The sequence below is a fragment of the Oryzias latipes genome, chromosome 2, assembly GCF_053564925.1.
Source record: "Oryzias latipes strain Hd-rR chromosome 2, Olatipes_Hd-rR_3.1".
NCBI lineage: Eukaryota > Metazoa > Chordata > Actinopteri > Beloniformes > Adrianichthyidae > Oryzias > Oryzias latipes.
Window position 1 is genome coordinate 34962387 of NC_136238.1, and position 16187 is coordinate 34978573.

Consider the following 16187-nt stretch of genomic DNA (forward strand, 5'->3'; position numbering starts at 1 on the left):
CATCTTTCTCCGATAATCTGGGACTGGGTCATAGGGGCAGCAGATTGAGCAAAGATGCTCAGACCTCCCCTGTCCCGGGGGAGGAGAAGCGGTTCTACTCCAAGCTCTCGGGTGACCAAGCTTCTCACCCTATCGCCAAGGGAGTGCCTAGCCACCCTACAGAGGAAGCTCAGCCGCTTGTATTGGGGAACTCATTCTTTCTGTCATGACCCAGAGATCATGACCAAGTATTGAAACAAAGATTGACCGGTAAATTGAGAGCTTTGCTTTGAAGCTCAGCTCTCAACGGACCGATACAGCAACCGCACAACTACAGGCGCTGCTCCGATCCGCCTGTCAATCTCACGCTCTGATCTTCCCTCACTCGTGAACAAGACCCTAAGATATTTAAACTCTTCCACCTGGAGCAGGGACACTCCACCCACAGAGAGATGGTAAACTATCATCCGTTTGAGAAATATGGCCTCAGAATTAGTGGTGCTGCCACTTTACACTTGGCCGCAAACTGCCCCAATGCATGATGGAGGTCCAGGCTCGATGAAGCCAAAAGGACAACATCATCTGCAAAGAGCAGAAAGGAAACCTTTTGGTCCCCAAACCAGACCCCCCTGGCCCCTGGTGAGCAGACACGTCAATGAACCGAAAACACCGGAGTGAAATCTCAATCATATCATTCATTAGATGCAAAATGACTGACATTCGGCAACACTCGTGTGCACTCGCTCACGTTTTATCCACAGATGCGCCCATATCGCTGCGCCTGTCATCTCACCGGCAACAGTTTTTGGAGATTAAAAAAGTTATCCTTTTTGGTATAAATGTATAGGTTGGAAGTCTTATATGATAAGAAAAATTTATTTAAAAAGAAGCCTTTTTAGTATTAACTTGACCTTTTTCTGCACCAAAATTTCACAGATTTCAATTAAAATACCGCAAAATGAGACTTTTCACAGCAATTATTAGGTTAGATTAAAATAGATTTTTATGGGTTTTGGTCTGGAAGAAACTGGATCAAATGGTTCTTTTAGTGTTAAAGGTTCCAGACTCTTGATCTCCACTGAAGCTATGAGTATGAAATGTCATTCCACAGACAAACCATCAACAAAATGATCCTGATGCTGCTGAGGTTCTTATGGAAGTGAAGCAAATCTCAGCAGAGATGCAGTTTTTCTAAACTGAAATCACTGACATTAAACAGCCTGAACATTCATGGAGCTGAACTGGACACAGAAAAACCTCCCTGTTGTGTTTCCACCCACCAATGAGGAGCAGTTTGATGAAGATGAAGCTGCACTGGAGGAAGAATCAGTCCAGAAAAGATGGAGAACAATTCTGACACTAAGCAGTTTTTCACTGATGTGTTCAGGTTTGAATCTTTTCTGTCTGCAGATCCATGAGCAGGACCCTGTCTTTGGGTTTTAGCTTGAAATGTAGTTTTGGAAATAGAATCTGTCTGAATGTCTGGAATTGGAGACATGGGGACATCAAAGAGGTTCAGATGGGATTTTAGGTTTGACAGAGAAATCTGCTGAAAAGAACTGAACTACAAACTTAGAACCACAAACGACAAAACAGATTGTACTTTTTTATCTTGCTAACAATTTTCTGTTTTTTCTGTTAAGGTTTCCTGTTTGTTGTTAGCTGGAGGGACTAACTAAGATCATATGATTTGAAGAATGTTGTCGGCTGCACTGACCAACAATGTCTTCTGTCTTTTCAACTGGAAGGGACAGAAGAGACTCTTCCAGGACACGCTGTTGATGGACTGCATGTTTGGAGAGCTTGAAGCTCAAGATAGAACCGTTGTTGAAGTGAACATACATATAGTGTATGGAGTGATAATTCTGCCACCACGTTGCACACAGAACTTTAGAAGTTTTTTGCTCAAAAAAAATTTTTTTTGCTTTCAAAAACTTTTTTTTGCTTTCAAAAACGTTTTTTGCGTTTGCAGAACACATTTTTTTGCGTGCGTTGTGTCAAATCTCGCTTTTGTCCTATCTTTGATTTTGTTGACTACTTTGAGCGAGACTTAGCGTGATATGGAGGGTTCCGGCTGGGATGGCGGACTGAGCGGACGTCTCTCGCTAAGCTCTCGCCTTTTGCCCCGATCTGCATGGTAAATGTCAGAATTTGAAAACTGAGAGAGAACGGTTTGACTGGAGAGCAGGTGTGCGTTAACTTTATCTTCGTTTTGGGAAAAAAAAACATCTTGGTGAGTTCCCCCTTTTTTCTGCTTAATGACGACGAAAAAAACAAGTCCGAAGCAAGCTCCAACTTTGCAGCCGTCGGCCATGATGTGCGAGCATGACTATTCCCAGATGGACGTCGCTTCTAGTGTGAAAAGGAAACCACCACCTACTCCCACAAAGTCCACGGGACCACCCTTGAAGGTGAAAGCGGGACAAGAGTCTACTTCGAGATCTGAAGATGCTATTTTGGCTGCAATTGAAAGGCTAACGTCCAAAATAGAAGATTTTGGAAGTCAGCTGCGTGAAAACACCGTAATGGTGGCAAATATCTCCCGACTCGTTGAGATGAACGCGGCTGAAATAAAAGACTGCAAAACGAAGATCGCAACGTTGGAAAGAGAAATCCCAAGGATTGTGAAAGAGAACCTAGAACTGAAGGAAAAAGTTGCAGATCTGGAAAGATACAAACAAAGATGGAACTTGGAAATTCATGGACTGAAAGAAAAAGATGAGGAGAACATCAGGGAACATCTGGTTGGAATCCTGTCCAAAATAGCACCACAGTGGGCAGACGTGATGGACACGACGGTGGACACGGTTCATCGACTGGGGAGGAGGGAGGAAGGAAGACATCGCCAGGTGATCCTGCAGTTCGTCACGAGGCGCCATACAGATGCTTTCTGGAAGATCACCAAGAGCTGCCAGACCTGCAAAAACCTGGGGATCCGCTTCAAGGAGGACTTCACTAAAGCAGACCGAGAAGCTCGAGCGGCCATCTGGCCCAAGATGGAGCGGGCCGAGCAGAAGGGAAGAACGTCTATTACAGGGGCCATGTGGGATACATCAACGGGACTAGAGTCACTGTGGAGTGAAATATTAACAAGGAGGTGACCTACCTATTTTGCACTAAAGAGTTCATATCGTTCTGTTTAAATTGTTTTTTTATTCTAGTTATTCTAAGTTTTAACATTTGAGTCATTTTGTTTACATAATAGAGCAAATCTAAGCTAAGTATTTTATCCTTTATTTTTACATTTTACCTTTTTCTTAAAAGTATTTTTTCTAAGATGCGAAAGGTTTTAATTAATATGGTTATATAATTTGTTATAACAATTTATACTGTTTTCCAGTGAAACATTTTCATCATATAATGGTAAAATTCTCAGTTTCATATTTAGTAAATAGTTAGGGGCGCAGCTAACCCTTAATTTAAGACCCCAGCTTCTTTTATCTTAAATTTTCTCGTTTTTTTTTGTTTACATCCTTCTGTGTTTTATTTTATGTCTTTAAGTTCTGTGTGGTCTTTCATTTCGCTAAATACTAGGGGTATTAGGGATTCTGTTAAAAGAAAATCACTTTTTTTAAATCACTTTTTTTTGTAAAAACCAAAAAGTTCAATGTTGTTGTCTACAAGAAACTCACTCCAACGAGACTGATGAAAAGTTTTGGGCCAATCAGTGGGGAGATAAAATCCTTTTCTCTCATGGCACCAACCGGTCAGCAGGGGTCGCTATATTACTGAATAGTTTTTATGGCAAGCTTTTAGTTACAAAAAGAGATGGTTCTAGTCACTGGTTGATTTGTGTTTTTATGAAAGATGATAAATTTGTTATTCTGGGAAATGTATATGGATATAACTCTGCAGCGCAAAACACCTTCACGCGTTCACCTGGTTTAAACCGGACGGATCTGCCAAATCTAGGTTGGATTTTTGGTTAACAAATGAAAATCAACAGAATTTTACATCAATAGCCAATATTTCTGCTGCACCATTAACAGATCATTCTATGATTAAACTTATTATTCAACCTCGCAATAATCCTAAAAACAAAGGTTAATGGAAGTTCAACTCTATTCTATTGGAGGATGGAGTTTATTCTCAAGCGATTATAAATGAAATCCAAAAAATAACTAAAGACAGACAGTTCACCTATGAAGGTATTAATGTTCCAAAAAGAACGCACTTGTAGATTTGATTTGAGAACTTGTAATATAGAATGTGAATACTTGTGCATCAAAAATCTGCATCTGTGTGTAAAAATCTTCTGCTGTGAACTGACAAATTTCCATTTGCATGTGTTCATTTAGAGTTACAACTTCAAATCTGTGATTACAACTGCTCAAATGTGCTTCTGCGTGTGCTCCAATCTGCTGGCGCAAATCACAGGTGCGCTACAACCAGTGGCGCCTCCAGAAATTGTTCATGGGGGTGGCCGGTAGGGGGCCACATTAAATCTTGGGGTGGCAAACAAAAACCCTGACCCATATTTTTAAAATTCATTGTACTAAACGTAGTAAAACAACCTTTCAAAAACCAACAGAAAGTTAAATGCCTACTGATACTTTGTAGAACATTAACTTTTAGTAGATACTACTATAGATTCTAGTAGATATCATCAGATCAGTGTTTTTCAACCTTTTTGAGCCATGGCACACTTTAACCTTGACAAAAATCCTGTCTGTATGATCTGCAGCCCCTCCACAATCTCACATGCATTTTTGTGATAATTGTGGTAGAAAAAGATGGAAGTTGCAGCTGTTTTTCTAAAAGATGGAATAAAAGTTAAGTTAGAAGATTTAAAAAAACGTTTGATGTGTGTTTGTTGTTGTTTCAAGAGGTTAAGAGGAGAGACTCATTGTGGTGCGCCGAGATGCTGTCACTTTAACCCAATGCATCATGGGAGATGTAGTGATGGCAGACAGACTAGTGCCTCTGAGCTTCTTTGTTTTTTTCACTTGTTCCACGTTCTGACACCGGATTCTGTGGAAAGCTACACCGCTAAAGACGAGCTTTGGCTGGTATTTTTGTTGGAACTGAGAGACTTTATGAGCTTAATCGAATCAAGGGTGTGAAAACTATAACCACTTCTGATTGGTCAGACTAAGGACATGTGATTAAGCCTCCAAGAATGATTGGTGGAGACAGTAAAAGGGGCGGGACTTTTCAGAAAACAGTTAATACTGGAGTTAAATCGCGGTACCGTCATTCTTATCAAAATGTCTTTAATAGAATTAAATAAACACTAAGAAAAAAGTATTTTACGATCTCTCATATTCCTAACTTCTCAGTGTTTTATCAGGGTTTGTTTGGATGAACACAGAGCAGAAATCCTGGAGATGGTAAATATTTTTAGATCAGTTAATGAGGGCATCTCCCACGGCACACCTGACCACACTGGTTGAAAAACACTGCATTAGTAGATACAACTATACTGATATATTTTTATTTGTTTTGTTTCTATTTCATGCTTAGGTCTGTCTGCTTGGGGTGTTCGACTTTTGACTGGGATAAATCTATAATGAACAAAAATTGAAATCAGTTGTTCTGAAATAAAAATAACAATACCCTTCCATGGTAATTATTAATTATTTCTGTAGACATTTCTTTTCAGGCTAATAAACATAAAACAGTTTTATTAATAGGGCAACATAATTCTAACTTCACCAGTTGGTCCAGGAACAGGTGGAGCCCCTTTAGCTGAGTTCTGCCTTGCTTCTCTAACCAATGATGCTGACTGTCCCTCATCTGATGCCGTCTCATCTCTGTCTTCCTCATTCTCTTCTGTCATTCATGCTGGCTGAGGATCATGCTACTCTGTCTCATCTTCTTCCTCCTCACTACTCCTCTGTTGTTCCCCTACAATCTCTTTCCTTCCTTCTAGTGTACTTTTCTTCTTAAAATAAGAATATATGTTGAATTTCTCTTCATTCTCTGAAAATTGACTTACACAAGCATCAACTAATGTCTATATGTAACTATGTGGAAACAGGACAAAAACACATCAAAATGTTGCTGTAACACAACAACCAATAGTGCCATGAAATGAGAGGCGCATGTGACAGGGACATCCTTTTTTACGTATTTTTAAAAAGTAATGGCACTTCCACCACTGTTAATGATGTGGTGTATTTGCACACAATAAAGATCAGGTGATCTAAAGAACAGTAAACAGATTGTTAAAAGACCCCACAGAAAATAGCTAACAGGCATGAAAAGAAATGTAGTGTTTTGGGATGTGTGATTGTGTGCCTGTATGCGTGCGTGCGCGCGCATGTGTGCGTGCTTGCATTTGTGCTGAAACCGGTGCTCACGCGATGCAGGCTGGAAGAAAGGGGGGAGAGCGCGTGTGAGTGTGTGGAGCGCATACACGCGCACTTCAGTCGCCGTTTTGGACTTAAGGAAAAAGTAATAAAGAAAGTTCATCTTTAGCAACTGATACTGGCTCCTATGTCTAACTGGCTCAGCGGTTCTGAGGGTTCGAACGCGGAAGTGAACCCCGCGTTTAGATGTATGCGCACTCAAAGACAACAGGGAGGGGAGGGGGTGTAGGCCGATTTAGGTGATCAGAGCGACTTGCCCGCTTGCTGGCTGTGCATTTGGGATGAAACGGACAACTGATGCTACCACAGCTTATCAGCTTATAGTGACCGTGGAGTGGCCACTGGGGTGGCCAGGTGTCGTGGCCACCCCCTGGTGGCGCCACTGTCCAGAATTGACTTTTTTAGCATCAGCTGAGTGAACAGATCAGAGCTGAGGCCCTCTAGTGGTGGACAGATGTTACTGTTCCGACAGGACGTGGATGACTAGGAGGGGGCAGGACAGGCCTGGGGTCAGAGGGCGGGTCCATCCAGGAATCAGACTCCCCGGGGAAAGGCACAACCACGTGGTTTCATTTCCTGTCATGAAGTGTCGTGGGTCCCACCAGGGAATGATTGGGCAGAGGCGCCAAGGTGAAAGTATTCTTGACTTTAATGCAAGAATAGAGCACACCAATTGCTCCACAAAGGTTAACCAACATAGACTTCTCCAATCCAACACTCCAAATTCTCCTCTCAGACTCTCCAACTTCTCCACTCAGACTCCCACACTGACAGCTGTATCTGGTTCTCTTTTAAGTGGTAAGCCCCTCCTCCTGGGCGTTGCTCTCCATCAGTCCAAAGAGAAAACAGGGAGAAGTGTTTGCATTGTTCAACAACATAAATAAACATACAGAAATAAACAGTTTCATTCAACTAAACATTCTGTGTCGTGTACAGAAAAATAACACTAATCATCAATAAAAATAAATACAAACAGTGACCGATGCGTCACATGACCCAGGGTGTCCATGACCACTTCCGGGTTACCGGGTTACTTCCGGGTAAACAAACCAACGTTAATGTTGGCGTCGTGTGTGCTTCGTGTTAATGTATGCATGGGGATGGTGAGTCGGCAACCTAGTGTGCACCCAGGGCTACCTGCAGAGGGATAGGGACGGAATGAAAAGGGTAAGCTGATGTAAATGACGTGTTACCGGGTCCGAGCGTGCGCGTCTATGCGCACGTGTGTGTGTGTGCTAGCGTGTGTGACTGCAGCGGCGGCTGACGGTTCTACACCGTCACATCATCCCCCTCCTCTGGGAGATTTGCGATGTGCGGCAATCTGGACAGGAAATCTGCCACTATGTTTTGTTTTCCGGGACGGTGACGTACGTTAAATTTGTACGGCTGAAGCGCCAGATACCAGCGCGTAAGCCGGTTGTGGTGGTCCTTCATGGTATTTATCCATGTCAGGGCCCTGTGGTCTGTCTCAAGGTCGAATTCTCTGCCAAGTAAGTAGTACCTCAAGCTATCCAACGCCCACTTAATGGCAAGTCCTTCCTTCTCCACAGTGGAGTACCTTGTCTCTCTCGGCTGCAGTTTCCGACTGAGGTACAGGACTGGTCGCTCTTCACCTGGGTCTCCCTGAGCCAGGACAGCACCAAGTCCGACTGCTGAGGCATCCACTTGGACGAGGAACCTTTGATCAAAGTTAGGACTCTTGAGAACAGGACAGGAACACAATTTATTTTTCAATGCTTGGAAAGCCTGTTCACACTCATCTGTCCAGGTCACGGGGTTTTTCTGCCTCTTCTCTGTAAGGGCAGTGAGAGGAGCTGCAATGGTGGCGAACTGATGGACAAACCGCCGGTACCATCCAGCTAACCCCAGGAAGGAGCGTACCTCTTTCTTGGTGCGTGGTCGAGGGCAATTGCGGATAACTTCAACTTTATCCACCTGCGGACGCACCTCACCACCTCCCAGCAGGTACCCCAGGTAACGAGTTTCCTTCCGGGCCCACTCACACTTGCTCACGTTTAAGGTCAGGCCTGCATTTTGTAGTTTCCTCAGGACCAGACGCAGGTGATCTAGGTGTTGCTCCCAGGTGTGACTGTAGATCACCACGTCATCCAAATAGGCTGCACTACAGTGGTTACATCCCTGCAGCACCCTGTCCATCAGCCGTTGGAACGTGGCTGGTGCTCCATGCAGACCAAAAGGCATAACTGTAAACTGAAACAGTCCAGCAGGTGTTTTGAACGCCGTGTATGGTCGACAGGTGTTGCTGAGAGGTACTTGCCAGTAACCCTTGCATAGGTCAAGAGTGGTGATGAAATTAGCAGCCCCGATCTTCTCCAGCAGGTCGTCAATCCTCGGCATTGGATATGCGTCGAACTCCGAAACGGCGTTCAGTTTCCTGAAGTCGATGCATATCCGCAGTGAGTCGTCTTTTTTGGGAACGATCACCACCGGACTGCTCCACTCTGAGTTGGACGGCTCGATGACACCTAGCTCCAGCATCTTCCTCACCTCATCGTTCAGCCTTCCCACCAACTTCTGTGGTACCCGATAAGGCCGTTGCCGGATTGGTCGTCCATCTTTGAGCCGTATGGAATGGCTAATGAGTGTAGTTCTTCCTGGCTGTGCAGAAAAAAGAGATGGCGTTTCACGAAATAAGTCCATTATCTGTGTAGTCTGTTCCGGAGGTAAATGTGACAGAGACGGAGGGGTTGAGTGAGTCAGTGCTCCCAGATCAGAGTCCAAGTCTTCCTCAGTCTTCACAGCTCTGACTAGCAAAGACTTCTCTGTTGGATGGTTAGCACCTTCCTTCCACTCTTTAAGTAGATTCACGTGGTATGTCTGCTTTTCTTTCTTTTTGTCAGGATGGTGCACCTCATAGGTGACAGGTCCCATCCTGCGGAGAATGGTGTATGGCCCTTGCCACTTTGCCAGTAGTTTGCTGGTACAAGAGGGAAGAAGTAGCAGAACCTTCTGACCTGGTAGGAGTTCACGGTGACGGGCCTGCTGGTCGTACCACGTCTTCCGACTCCTTTGGGCCTCTCGTTGGTTGACTTCTGCCTCTTCCCTGTACTTTGCCAACCGTTCTCTCATCTCCAGGACAAACTGGATCACACCCCTTTCTGAGGTCTTTGTGGATTTGGCCTCCCAGCTCTTCTTGAGGAGATCCAGTGGGCCTTGGACATCCCAGCCATAGAGGAGTTCGAATGGTGAGAAGCCTGTTGAAGCTTGTGGGACTTCCCTATAAGCAAACAACAGGAATGGTAGCCAACGATCCCAGTCCTTCCCTGTGTCACTCACGAACTTCTGCAGCATCCTCTTCAGGGTCTGGTTGAAACGTTCCACCAAGCCATTGGTCTGTGGGTGGTACGGTGTCGCCTTGATGGCAGTGATGCCAAGCTGCTGTTGGAACAGTTTCATCAACCGAGAGGTGAAGTTGGTTCCTTGGTCTGTCAGAATTTCATCCGGTATTCCTACTCTGGAGAAAAACTGAATTAACGCTCTCATGACTGCAGGAGCTGTAATGGTGCGCAGGGGAAAAGCTTCTGGGAACCGTGTAGCATAATCACAGACCACCAGGATGTATTCGTGACCGCTACTGCTCTTAGGTAAAGGTCCAACAATGTCCATGGCTATTCTCCTGAATGGAGTAGAAATTATAGGAAGTGGGTGTAGTAATGCTCTGTCAGACTTGTGTGTTATTGCAGTTTTCTGGCAGGTAGGACATGTTGCACAGTACGTCTGAATGTCAGTGTACATTGATGGCCAGAAAAAACGTGAACTAACCCGCAGATAGGTTTTGTGACGACCCAGGTGACCCGCCCATGGGAGTGTGTGCGCTAAGTGCATGACGAGTGGCCTGCAGGTGGTTGGAAGAACTAACCGTAGGTGTTCACCTTCAGCTGCATACAGAACATCATCAGCAACAATAAACCGCACATTCCCCAAACATTTGTCACTCTCTGTTGTCACCTTGGCAAACAATGGTTTTAAAGTTTGGTCTTCTTTCTGCAAAGCCGAAATGTCAGCTGGTATGTCAAATGTTTCTGCTGTTGTTGTGATCTCAGGATCCAGCAACTTAAGTTTTTTCTCAAACCGTCTTTGACGACGGGATTTTCTGGGCATTTCTTTGCCTCCATCAAAGAAATCGTCATCCAAACGTGGAAGCCCTTGCATTCCCGCTTTAGCCTGAGCTCTAGTTAGCACAGGTGCTGAGACAGTAACAGCTAGCTCATCATTAGCTTTAGCTGTTTTAGTAGCCTCATTTAATAAGTCCCCCAACATAGGTAAATCACACCCCAAAATTAAATCAACAGGTAGGTTCTCTACCACCCCGACAGTCAAAAGATAGGATTGTTCATTTATGGTCACTGTTACATCCGCTTTTGGGTACAAATGTTGGTCGCCATGAACACACACACAACACTTGTTTGCCTGCTATAATCAAGTCCACCAAAAGGGATTAAACTCTGTTTGACCAGAGAAACAAAACTGCCCGTGTCCAACATAGCAGTAACCTGCTGTCCGTTCACAGTCACCTGTTTAAGTGGCTGGAAAGTGTCTTTGTCCATGTACACAGGCCCTGCTCCTGTGACAGTCTCTGGCCTGGGTGCGTAGCAAGCACCTGTGAATTTAGTCTTGCGGATTGGACATACGGAGGCTTTGTGACCAATCTGCTGGCAATAGAAACACACAAGGTCCTTACCCGCCGCTCGCTGGTTAGGTGCTGGGTTGGTACCTTGCGTTGCCTGATGGAAGTCTCTCCGTGCAGGTCTCAGTGGAGCGGTTTGAATGGGAAGACGCTGATCCCCACCCGACGGCCGTGCAGACGCTCCTCGTCGAGCGTTGAGATACTGCAGCGCAAGCCGGGCAGCGGTGAGGCCATCCTCCGGGTCGTGCTCCTTCACCCACGTCCTCACGTCAGCTGGAAGCACACGCAGCAGCTGCTCCAGGATGACGATCTCCCCGATCTGCTCCTTGCTGTGTTGCTCTGGGCGGATCCAGCGACGGTAGAGGCCCTTCAGGCGGTGGTATGTCTCAGTCGGATTCTCCCCAGATGGCACCACAGTAGACCGGAACTGCTGACGATAAGTCTCTGGCGAGATGTCAAATTTTACCAGGAGTGCGTCTTTCAGGTCCTTGTAGATGTGGGCTTGCTGCTCGTCCATTGCTGTGTAGGCCTCCAACGCCTTTCCGGACAGCAGTGGCACCAGGCGACATGCCCACTCAGTCTCTGGCCATCTCCACGTCCTGGCAATCCGTTCAAAACGTAGCAGGTAATTTTCAATGTCCTCACCTGTCTGATATGGAGGGACCTTTGGCTCCATGTAAGGTCTCCAATCAGGTGGCTGTAAACTGACTCTGCTCTGTGGTTGATCTGACCAGCTGGAGTCCTCCTGTGCCACTGGATGCCGTCGACGGGACGTTGCAGCTGGTGTTGGCAGATCCAACCTTGGGCTACTCACTGCGGCTGAGCTTGGTCCAGCGGCTTTGGGACTGATGTTACGCCGCCGACCAGAATGGTGCTCTGCCCTGGAAAAAAGAGGCTTCCAAACCTTGGAGGGCAGCGATGAATCTGTCCTCCCGCTGCTGCTGTCCACGGAGGAAGTCTCCCATCATAGCCGCCAAGTCACCTTCTGGGCCTTTGGTCAGGCCTGGAGAACCACCAGAGGCACCAGGATCTACCACCTCCTCCTCAGAGGATGAATTGGACAACAGAGGGACTGCATCCGATGTTGGTTCCATCTCCTTCTGGGAACGCAGACCTCTGTGTCTCACCTTTTTTCGGCCAGCCATCTGCTTATCCCACTTCTGACACCAACTGTCGTGGGTCCCACCAGGGAATGATTGGGCAGAGGCGCCAAGGTGAAAGTATTCTTGACTTTAATGCAAGAATAGAGCACACCAATTGCTCCACAAAGGTTAACCAACATAGACTTCTCCAATCCAACACTCCAAATTCTCCTCTCAGACTCTCCAACTTCTCCACTCAGACTCCCACACTGACAGCTGTATCTGGTTCTCTTTTAAGTGGTAAGCCCCTCCTCCTGGGCGTTGCTCTCCATCAGTCCAAAGAGAAAACAGGGAGAAGTGTTTGCATTGTTCAACAACATAAATAAACATACAGAAATAAACAGTTTCATTCAACTAAACATTCTGTGTCGTGTACAGAAAAATAACACTAATCATCAATAAAAATTAATACAAACAGTGACCGATGCGTCACATGACCCAGGGTGTCCATGACCACTTCCGGGTTACTTCCGGGTAAACAAACCAACGTTAATGTTGGCGTCGTGTGTGCTTCGTGTTAATGTATGCATGGGGATGGTGAGTCGGCAACCTAGTGTGCACCCAGGGCTACCTGCAGAGGGATAGGGACGGAATGAAAAGGGTAAGCTGATGTAAATGACGTGTTACCGGGTCCGAGCGTGCGCGTCTATGCGCACGTGTGTGTGTGTGCTAGCGTGTGTGACTGCAGCGGCGGCTGACGGTTCTACACCGTCACATGAAGAATTGCTAAAAATGGACTTTAGGACTTTGCTGAAACAGGAATGACATCAATTCAATGATTTCAGCAAATTCAGCACTCCGCCTCTCCTCTCTCCTGTTTATGATTATCCACCGCTAAGGGGGGGGAAGGGGACTTGAGGCCCCCAGCACTTTGGAGGCTTCGAGCTGAATACATAAAATAATTCTGAAGTAATTTAATGACCATTTTATTGAACTCTGGAAATAAAAACAATAAACACTTTAATGACATCAAACTGACCAGTTAAAAGGGTTTTACCCCCCCCCCCCCCCCCCACCGTCCTCCTGCAGTAATGGACTATTCTGCCAACAGCAAGTTCAAAGCCTCATTTTAAGGTCTTTTCATTGACATTTGTGACAACTGTGGTGCAGTAAAAGATCCAAATCCAACTACAAATGGATTTCTTCCCATAATGCATCAGTATCTCTATTTCTATAGAAGTCTATAGGTGTCTATAGGGAGACAGCCTCCTCTCCTCAGAGGCCTTAAAAGTTGAAGTCAAGTCAACAAACTGGATCAGTTGTGTTAACGTGACCTTTTGTTGGATGAAATGAAAAGATCTTGTTGAACCAAAGTTCTGGTGTTTGATTCTGACAGAGATTTGAAAGTCACAGAAATTCTTTTTAGTTTTGTTCAAACTTCAATCATTTTTCTCAACTCATTGAAAAACTTCAATTGTGTTTAGCAGAGGCTGTCAATCAAATGAAGCAGCAAATATGATGAAAAGAACTCCCATATTTCTCTGACTAGAAAGGTTTTGCTCTCTGCTAAAGAGGCAGAACGTCTCCTTCTAAGAAGAATCCAGAGTTCCTGATCACAAACATCAACTGAAGCCCAAATCAGAGCTGATCAGACTGCATGGAGCCCAAGCTCCAGAAAAGAGGAGAAAAGAAGAAGTCGTCCACATGAAGCTTCACCTTAGAGGAAAAGAGGAGCTGCTGAACTAAAGTACTCGAGTACTGAGGAAGACTTTCAACCTCTGATGGATTCTGTAGAACATTTGGAACTAGAATGTAGAAAGTGCTTCAGTTCCATCAGCTGTCAGTCTGCAGCAGCTTCATCTGCTGCCTCCATCCTTTCTCTGAGTCTCTGCAGAGTTTTTCTGCAGCTGCTGGTTTTTCTGCAGCAGCAGCAGCATCAGAGCCAGAGAGCCAAAGAAAGTGGAAAGTCTGAGAAGAAGCAGCTCTGAAGCTCTGCAGCTGACGGTGCAGCTTCAGGACTCATGAGGAGGAGCACATGCACGGCTCTGATGCTGCTGAACGTCTGACTGAGATGATCCACATTCAGAAGAGAGTTTCAGAGTGAAAGACGTGTGGAAGAAGAGAATCCTGAAGGTTTCTGTGCAGACATGAACTCAGTCAGAGAGCGTCTGAATGTTGGAGGATCCAGAAGAAACCAGGAGCTCATGAAGGTGGTTCTGTTGGAGCAGAGAGCAGAACTCTGATCCCAGTTTCAGGAACAATGCAGGCTCATGTTCTGGACTGAAGAGTTCTCCTGAAATGTTCTGTTCAGACTTCTTCAGGATCACATCTGTGTGTGAATGTGGAGGTTTGTCTGAACCAAGCTGCAGCTCACTTTGAAGCTCCTTCAGGCTCACACAGCAACAATGACAAAGACTGAAGCTGCTGTGCTGCCCTCTAGTGGCAAACATGGCATCTGCAGCACACATTTCTGCATTTCTCAACATTTTTGAAGCTCATCCAGAGAATGCCAAAAGTGTGCAAAGCAGTAATCAAAGCAAAAGGTGGCTACTATGAAGAACCTACAATATGACATATTCTCAGTTGTTTCACACTTTTTTGTTATGTATAGAATTCCACATGTGTTCATTCATAGTTTTGATGCCTTCAGTGTGAATCTACAATTTTCATAGTCATGAAAATAAAGAAAACTCTTTGAATCAGAAGGTGTGTCCAAACTTTTGGTCTGTACTGTAAAAGAAATCTTAAGTGTTTTTTTTTCTTAACCCGAAAAAAATCGGTGAATTTATTTAAATCTTTCCCAGTTTTTTTTATTGAAAAAAATCTTTGAAGAAGACACAGAAACAAGAAACAGCTTTAAAATCTTTGCAGATTGTTGGTGAAAAATGTTTGCATTCCAAAGATTTTAAATTTTTTTCCCTTTTCTTTTATTATGTTACATCTCAGTTATATACTTCAGAAATTTGTTAATCTAATTTTAATTAAATTAAGTAAAATTTTCTATTCTTTTTTTCACTGTAATGAGAATTTCAATATTATTGCTTGTCTTTGTTATTAACTATACAGTTAAATGTTTATTTATAGTCATAGTTATTCTCTTTAGAAACAGTTTTTTAGGATCTTTTTGCTTGAAATTTTCTTTTTTAATTGTTGTTTCCTTGTTTACTTAAGAAATTTCTTTATTCATTACTATAGTTTAGAAATACAATAAACGAATGTGATCAGGTTTAGTTAGTCTCTGAAGTGTTTTTGTAGTCAATTTTTAATGCAAACTTTATTGAATGTAACAATTCAATACAAAACAATTCAAAACATCAACAAGAAAAGAACAAACCAGGGCGTTATATTACATTTTTACACAAAGACATTCAAACTGACAAACAGGTCAAATGTTTTAATTTCTTTCTTACTGTCAGAGTTTCTTATTGTCTTAATTTATTGTTTGAACTCTTTGATAAAGATAGAAAAATGAGGAGTATGATTTTTAACTTTGGATCCATGAATGTTCTATTTGCATAAAAACAATACAAGGTTAATGATGAATAATTGTTCTTTTTATGAGATGGACAGTGGGTGATGCCAAACATAATATTTTCTAAGTACAAGCAGAAGTCTGAGTCTATGTGTGCAGAAATGAAATGACAACTTTAGACCAGAGAGAAGTGGAAAAGGGACACGACCAAAATAAATGTACAGCATCTTCAGGGTGTTCTTGACAAAAAGAGCAACATCAATATCTTCCTTGAACCTTTGCAGATATAGTTTGGTTGGATAGAATTTATGGATTAGTTTAAATGAGATTTCTTTCACTTTATTAAGTAAAAATTATTTTGTTGGTAGATTCCAGATCTATTTCCATTCTAAATGATAAACTAAATGATTCTAATAAGGAACTACTAGGAAATGGAAACAACATCCTTCTGGAAGAGTGAGCGTATACGGCGATTTGTGTTACGTGAAGAAGAAAAACAAATTTGGCCTATTTCTATTTTAGTTGGATAAATTGGTAATAAAGTTGGACTCTGCAATGATGAGCTTTTGAATACCATAGTTATACACTTAGGAATTGCTTTCAAAACAATGTTAAACTCGCTTTTAGTTATTCTGATGCAATATTTGAAGCAGAATTCTTCATGTGACATAGATCTGTTTGATCTAAACAATTGA

At 43.7% G+C, this 16187-nt stretch overlaps 3 protein-coding genes across 3 annotated transcripts in view; 2 read left to right on the top strand and 1 right to left on the bottom strand.

Annotated features, from left to right (window-relative positions):
• LOC144987275 (uncharacterized) overlaps positions 1 to 16187 on the bottom strand; it is a 371740-nt gene that overhangs the window by 83814 nt on the left and 271739 nt on the right. The window lies entirely within an intron of this gene.
• The window catches only part of LOC144987279 (uncharacterized), a 141155-nt gene that overhangs the window by 56253 nt on the left and 68715 nt on the right, over positions 1 to 16187 (top strand). The gene's annotated exons all lie outside the window — the stretch shown is intronic.
• Positions 1 to 16187, top strand: part of LOC144987842 (uncharacterized) — a 78417-nt gene that overhangs the window by 26749 nt on the left and 35481 nt on the right. The gene's annotated exons all lie outside the window — the stretch shown is intronic.